This window comes from Carlito syrichta, unplaced genomic scaffold, assembly GCF_000164805.1.
Source record: "Carlito syrichta isolate Samal-C Ts95f unplaced genomic scaffold, Tarsius_syrichta-2.0.1 Scaffold316681, whole genome shotgun sequence".
Classification (NCBI taxonomy): Eukaryota; Metazoa; Chordata; class Mammalia; order Primates; family Tarsiidae; genus Carlito; species Carlito syrichta.
This window is the reverse complement of record NW_007260777.1, coordinates 1-7,818: the sequence shown is the minus strand read 5'-3', so window position 1 is coordinate 7,818 and position 7,818 is coordinate 1. Positions and strand designations below refer to the sequence as shown.

At 44.1% G+C, this 7,818-nt stretch overlaps 1 pseudogene; it reads left to right on the top strand.

Annotated features, from left to right (window-relative positions):
* Positions 1 to 916: 916 nt before the first annotated feature.
* LOC103277233 lies at positions 917 to 3,670 on the top strand (annotated as a pseudogene).
* The last annotated feature ends 4,148 nt before the right edge of the window (positions 3,671 to 7,818 follow it).

The following is a 7,818-nucleotide window of genomic DNA, read 5'->3' as shown; positions in this document are numbered from 1 at the left end:
AGCAATCTAGAAGCCTGCCCTCTGCTGGCACCAGTTTCTCCATTCTGTGGTGAGACCCAGGACACTGCTGAAAATGGGCACAAGGCTGGGCAGTAGGGATAAATCCATTTATTTTATTTCAAAATAAAAGCAAAATAAACTGGAGCCATGTCATCAGGCTGCCACAACCCCTTCTCCACCTTCTTCCCTTGCCCTGTGCTATCAATAAATCAGTTTCCCAGTCCCAAATGTTAGAATCTTCTCATTTGCCAGCTCCACACATACAAGCTCCAGAACATTGCCAGCTCCAGAACACACAAAAGGTTACACAGTTACAGCAGATACACAGGTGGAGGGGAACCCAACCCAGCAGCCGGTGCTTTGGCCTGTCTGCCAGTGAGCCCAACTGTCCACTTGGGGAGAAAACTCTGACCCACTGTCCTGCCCCAGTGTCTATGAGTAAGAGGAGGGACCCATCTGAAGGAAAGCCTGCTTGATGGGATGAGCAGGCCGCCAGGGAGTCCCTGCCTCTCCTGAGGGCAGCCTCCAAACAGCTAGACGTAAGAGGCTCTGACTCTTTGTTTTGCTCAAAGTAAGCAAGCCCAGAAATTGAGATTAAGCCCTGATCGGGAGCAGGTCTGCACTGGCTGGTCTCCTGTCAGACAGCAGTGCTTCTAGAGATAAAGGGGGGAGGGGGAGGAATGGCAGGGAAGGAGTGTCAGGGGTAAGGTGGCTGGGGCAGGGTGGGAGGAGAAGAAACAGGGTGGGGGTAGAGCCTCCGCTCCGTTTCTCTGAACTCTAGATGACCAAATCACCACACCCCTCTTGTCAGCCCAGGAGAAACATGGGATGCCTGGATGGATGCCCAAGCCCGGTGCTCCTGGGGGTTGTGGATCTGTGTTGCAGCTGCTTGATCCTCCCGTCTCTCCTTGTGCAGGCTCCCCATTGTCTGCAAGGCCCGCCTCACAGAGATCTGCAGAGGGAGCAAGCACCGCCCTCTGGTTCTGGGACAGGACAAGGTACTCACCTGGGGATTAGGGGACTCAGAGGCGGTCACATCTGCATCCAGGCCGCTCCCCACCAGACCCTCACATCCTGGCACACCCTTAGCGTCAGTCTCTCAAGCAACTGGATGCAGTTGTCCACAAAGATGAATATCTTCACTTCCTCTTTGCCTGTTTGGATACCCCTGATTTCCTTCTCTTGCCTGATTGCTCTGGCTAGGTCTCCGGGCACTATGTTGAACAGGTGGCGAGAGAGAGCATGTCCTTATGTTGTTCCCATTCTTCAGGGGAATGATTCCAACTTCTGCCCCCTGAGCAAAATGTTGGCTGTGGATTCTTACTGTTTTGAGGAATATTCCTTCCATGTATAGGGGTTCAAGAGATTTTCATCAAGAAGGGATGCTGGATTTTGTCCAATGCTTTTTCTGTGTTTAACAATATAATCATGTGGTTCTTGGTTTTACTTCTGTTAATGGGCTGTGGATTACATTGATGGTGCTCTGAATGGTGAACCGCCCTACATTCTAGGAATGAACCAACCTGGTCATGGTGGATGATCCTTGAGTTGTGTTGTTGGTTCCGATTGGCTAGAATCTTGTTGAGAATGTTTGCATCGATGTTCATCAACAAGATTGACCTGCAATTTGCTTTCTTGTTGGGTCTTTGCCCAGTTTGTGTATCTGCACAACTTTAACTTCATAAAATCAGTTGGGGAGAGTTTCATCACTCTCAATAGCCTGGAAAACTTTCAAGAAGATTGGTGTCAGCTCCTCTTAGTATGTCTCATCGAGTTTAGCTGAGAAGCTATTTGGCCCATGGTTTTTTGGGTGGGGATATTTCTTTGACTGAGTCCATTTCCTGGATTGTCATTGGTCTCCTTAGAGTTTCAATTTCTTTTTGTTTCAACCTCAGGAGGTGGTGTGTTATAAGAAAGTCCTCTATTTCCTCTAGGTTTCCTAGTCTATTTGCATACAGGTATTCATAGTAATCTGTGATAACCATTTGCATTTCTTCAGGGTCAATTATGACTTCAACTTTTGTGGTTCTGCATGTGTTTATTTGGTCTCTCTCTCTCTCTCTCTCTCTCTAGCCAATCTGGCCAGTGATATGTTAACCTTACTTATCCTTTCAAAGAATCAGTTTTTTGGGTATGAAAAACCAGTCTAAATCTGCCAATTCCACTCTATGGTTATTATCAGCGATGTTGGTTAGTGAGGGTGACCTGACAGAGCAGAAAAGAATCAGTAAATCTGATATGTCTTGCTTGCGATTAGCTGCTGGTAGTGCCATAATGAAGCTTGCTCAGACCTTGTTACCATGAAATTATTACCCCAGAACAGTTTCAACTCTGTGCACTTGTTATTAATGATGAGTGTTATCAAGTAAGGCAGATATTTGCTCAGAAGCTCCACAAGGCACTTGTGAAGTTGCTGCTCCCCCTGGAGTACATGGCAATCTTTGCCTTGTGTGCCAAAGATCCAGTAAAGGAGAGGAGGGCACATGCATGACAGTGTTTACTAAAAAATATCAGTATACGCAGGGAGTACATTAAACAGAACCCTATGGCTACTGAGAAATTATTATCACTGTTGCCTGAATATGTAGTTCCATACATGATTCACCTGCTAGCCCATGATCCAGATTTCACAAGATCACAAGATGTTGATCAGCTTCGTGATATCAAAGAGTTCCTATGGTTCGTGCTTGAAGTTTTAATGATGAAGAATGAAAACAATGGTCAAGCCTTTGTGAAGAAAATGGCAGAGAACGTCAAGCTCAGCCGAGGTGCCCAGTCTCCTGATGAATCCAAAACAAATGAAAGACTTTGTACAGTTTGTGATGTGGCTCTGTGTGCTATAAACAGTAAAAGCGCCATGTGCAATGCAGACTCTCCAAAGGAGCCAGTCCTCCCAATGAAGTTTTTTACACAACCAGAAAAGGACTTCTGCAATGAAAAGAATTATATTTCAGAAGAGACAAGAGTGCTTCTGTGAACAGGAAAGCCAAAGCCTGCTGGAGTATTGGGTGCAGTAAACAAGCCTCTATCAGCAACGGCAAGAAAACCTTATGTTAGAAGCACTGGCACGGAGACTGGAAGCAATATTAATGTAAATTCAGAATTGAACCCTTCAACCGGAAATCGATCAAGGGAACAGAGTTCAGAGGCAGCAGAAACTGGAGGTAGTGAAAATGAAGAGAACCCTGTGAGAATTATTTCTGTCACACCTGGAAAGAATATTGACCCGGTAAAGAGCAAGGAAATTAATTCTGATCAGGCTGCCCAGGGCAACATCAGCAGTGACCGAGGAAAGAAAAGAACAGTAACTGCAGCTGGGGTGGAGAATATCCAACAAAAGACAGACAAGAAAGTGGATGAATCAGGATCGCCTGCCCCTTCCAAACCCCGAAGAGGACGCCAACCCAAATCAGAATCTCAGGGCAACCCAACCAAAAACGATGATGTAAATAAGCCTAATAGCAAGGGGAGGAAGCGAGCTACAGGCAGCCAGGAGAGCCCTGGGGGCTTGGAAGCAGGAAATGCCAAAGCACCCAAACTGCAAGATGGAGCCAAAAAGGCAGTCCCAGCAGAGAGACAGATTGACCTGCAGAGGTAAAAAGAAGAGTCCTTTGTAAAGGGAGGGAGTGAGGGCCACACAGAAGCAGCTCTGGCTCCTACAGGCCTTGAATTCACAGTGTCCTGAGCAGGAGACAGCGTTCACATCAGAACTCACACTTTCGGCCTTGAAAATGGAAAGAAACTCTTGCTTCCTTTCCATATGACCCCAGTCCTCCGATGGAAGTGGACAGCAGCACCTCTCGAGAGAGGCTAAAAGCAGCTCTGGGCTACACCCCCCACTCAGACTTTTCTTAGGAAAAGTCAATAATTAAGCAAATTGCTTAACACTTGGTTCCAGTTCCTGCATATCTGGAGTTTAAATGCATAATACACCATTAATTTCCATGCTGCAGTTTTTATTTTAAAGAAAGTAACAAAATGTCCTTACACTGACACAGAAATTCTCCATTTTAGAACCAGGAATTCCCATGTTACACAAGAAAAAATAGAAATCTACTGAATTAATTTTTTTAAAAGAAAAGAGATCAGATGAAATATTTCTTTGTTTTTCCTTTTGGAAATTTTGATGTATAATTCTTTCTGCCTGCCTACTTTTCTGCAAAAATGAGATGTACAGATTTCAATTCCCTGCTATGAAAAGTGATGTGGTGGCAATTTTATAAATGTTGCTTTCTGATTTTTATCAGAGTGAGAAAATAATTAAAATTATTATTGATTTGCAAGTAGTGAACAGTTCATATTTTGATTTCCCTCATTTTAGTTTAATATAATTTGCAATAAATGTACATATTGTTGTTTGTTTCGTAGAACATATCACTTTAAAATGGTTTTTACTCCTATGGTTATGTTGGAATATTTGGGATTTTAAAGGGTAAAAGACTGTCCAGCATTTGGTTTTGTAATGTTTGTCACCAGATTTTTATTATTGATGTAAAAAAAAGTTCAATTTTTAAAAATAGTTGGCCTTTGGCAGCTTTGTAAGGGACGTCGGAGGTGAGGTGTTCAGGATTGCTATTAGTTTTCGATGCTGTGCTGTTGGGAAGGAAGTATTTTGCTTTTGTCTGCTGGTCTCGGCTCAGTTTTTGTTTCTTTTAGAAGACAACTGTTGCATCAGTACATTATGTTTCTTGGCATTGTTCAGCATAGGTAACGTGTGCACTTTTCCTGTACACATCATATTTAAGTTTTTTGCATAAAATAAATGCTTCTAGATATCAAAAAAAAGAATCAGCTTTTTCTCTTGTTGATACTTTCTATGATATTTTTGTCTTCTATATACTGCAATTGTGATTTATTTTCTTGATGATCTGGATTCTGCTGCAGAAGTGAGGATTTAAGTTGTCCTGCCTTTTCAGCTCCTTGAGGTGTGACGTTCGGCACTTTACCTGCGATATTTCGGTTACCTTCATGTGTACATGCAATGCTATGAATTTTCTTCTTAACACTGCTTCATGTTATCCCAGTGATTCTGATAAGATGTGTTTTTGTTTTCATTTGCTTTCAGAAATCTTTGTATTTGTCTTGATATCTGTGTTGGCCCAGAAGTCTTTCAGTGGTATTTTAATATCCATGTCTTTGCATGTTCTGGACATATCTTGCTGGCATTATTTATTTATATGCCACTGTGATCTGAGAAAATGCATGATATAATTTTGATCTTTTGAAATGTGTTCACTCAATTTATGTCCAACAATGTGATCAATCTTAGAGTGTGTTCCATGTGCCAATGAGTAGAATGTTTATTTTGTAGATGTTGGGTGAAGTGTTTTATGGATGTCTGTCATCATATCCATTTGACCGAGTGTCTAATTGAGGTTCTGGATTTCCTTGTTGGTTTTCTGCTTTGATGCTCTATCTAAAGCTGTTAGTGAGAGATGTAGGTCTCCCACTATGATTGTGTGAGAGTCAATGTCCTCTCTTAGCCTACTCAGTACTTGTTTTATGAAACCCGGTGCTCCTTGTTGGGTGCATATATGTTTAGGAGGAATAGTTCTTGCTGGTGGATTGACCTTTTATCATTATGTAGTGTCCTTCCATGTCCATTTTAACTTTCAATGGTTCGAAGACTGTTTTGTCTGTCCCAGAATAGTTACACTTGCCCTCTTCTGTTTTCCACTTGCCTGAAAGATCATTTTCCAGCCACCAAATTTGAGTTCATGGGTGTCATCTTCAGTGAGATGAGTTTCCTAGAGGCAGCAGGCTATTAGATCATGCTCCTTCATTCAGGTTGCCACTCTTTCAGTGGCATATTTACACTATTCACACTCAATTTCATTATTGAAATGTAAGAATTGATCCCCATCATAGGGCTCTTAAGGGGTTGCTTTGTTTCCTTTTAACTCTTGTATTATTTATTTGTGTATTTTCATGTTTGTGAGTGCATTGTATTTTCTGCTAACTGTGCTTGCCCAAGTTTTTTGATAGGCATGACCATTCCTTTTTTGTGTGTTCTCTGTTCCACAGCTTCTTAAGCCTCTCCTGGAGGACTGGTCTGGAGACAACATATTCTATTAGGGATTGGAAGTCTGGGAATGATTTTAGTTGCCCAACACTTATGAAGATTAGCATGGCTAGGTAAGAAATTCCTGGCTGGAATTATTGATCTTTAAGAATGCTGAAAGCGTCCGAGTCAGTGGGACTACAAATCAGATCCACTGTGACTGATTTCCCTGAGCTTTTTGTAAATCCTTTTATAAACCTGGGCGAAGTGGCTCACGCCTGTAATCCCAGCATTTTGGGCAGTGGTGAGAGGATTGGCTGAGCCCAAGGGTTGGAGACCAGCCTGGGCATCTTAGCGAGACCTCATGTCTACAATAAACCAAAAATGAGCTGGGTATGGTGGTACATGTCTGTAGTTTCAGCTACTTGGAAGGATGGGGCTAGAGGATCGCCTGAGCCCAGCAAATTGAGGCTGTGGTGGCCGTGAGCATGCCACTGCACTCCACACTGGGCAACAAAGTGAGACTCTGACTCAACATACAATACTTTTAGAGATTTTTAAATTAACTCCTTTCAGATCCCCTTACTGCCCCATCAGTCATCTTGAAATCTCCCAGACATCACTCAGCAGTACACAGGTGACAGTGCCTGAAGGTCCCTAGCTGCTCCACTGAACATGATTAGAAACTCTGGGACTCCGAACAATCCAGAAGCCTGCCCTATACCGGTACCAACTCCAACATATAGTGTGGTAGACCCAGGACCCAGTAATGGAAACATGAACATGACACTGAGTAGTATGGATGAATTCATTTATTTTATTTTGAAATGAAAAGCCAAATAACTGGAGCCCTGTCACCAGGGTGCCACAACTCCATCCCCGCCTCCTTCCTCTACCCTGTACTAGCAATAAATAAGTTTCCCCAAACCAAATTATTATTAGAATCTTTTTATTTGCCAGCTTCAACCATGCCTATTATACAGGGGAAGGCACAACCCCTAGAATAAACAAAATGTTACACAAATACAATATGTACACATGAGCAGGGGAGCTCAACCACACAGCCTGTGTTTTCCCAGTTGACAGTTAGCCCAACTGTCCACCTGGAGAGAATGCCACCCCGTTGTCCTGCCCCAAGTGTCTCTGAGTAAGAAGAGGGAGCCGTCTGAAGAAGGCCTGCTGGGTGGGGTAAGGAGATGACCCAGGAATCCCTGCTACTCCTGAGGGACAGCCTAAAAGAAACTAGAGTTTTGAGCCTCAGGCATTTTGTTTTTCTGGAACAAAGCAAATCCAGAAATTAAGATGAGGCCCTGATCCAGCTGGCGAAGGGACTGCCCCAATTTCTCTCCCTGTTAGGCACAGGCCCTATCTTGCTACTGTCAAGATGAACGGGTGAGGAGGGAGAGATGGCAGGAAAGGAGTGGCAAGCACACAGTGGCAGGGGCGGGTTAGGAGGGGAAGGAGCATGGTGGGGGCAGAGGCCCCAGCACGTCTCCTGGCTCTAAATGTCCAATATCTTCAACTCATTACACCCATGATGCCTGTAGAAAAAGGGTATGCAGGGCTTGTCGGCCAGGCCTGGGATCTCCTGGGTGACCTGGATCTGGATAGCAGGTGAGTAATCTTCTGTGTAGTGGGACTCTTGGGAGTAGTGCCCTCCCCTGTGTCTCCTTGTGCCGACTCTCCGTCATCAGTCAGGCTCACTGCGCTGAGTCCTGTGAGTGGAGACAGGCCAGCATCTGAGCACTTCGCCCTGCCCACGCCTGCCCTGCCCTCGCCAAGTGTGCTACTCACCGACTGGCTGCCCGTGGACAGCT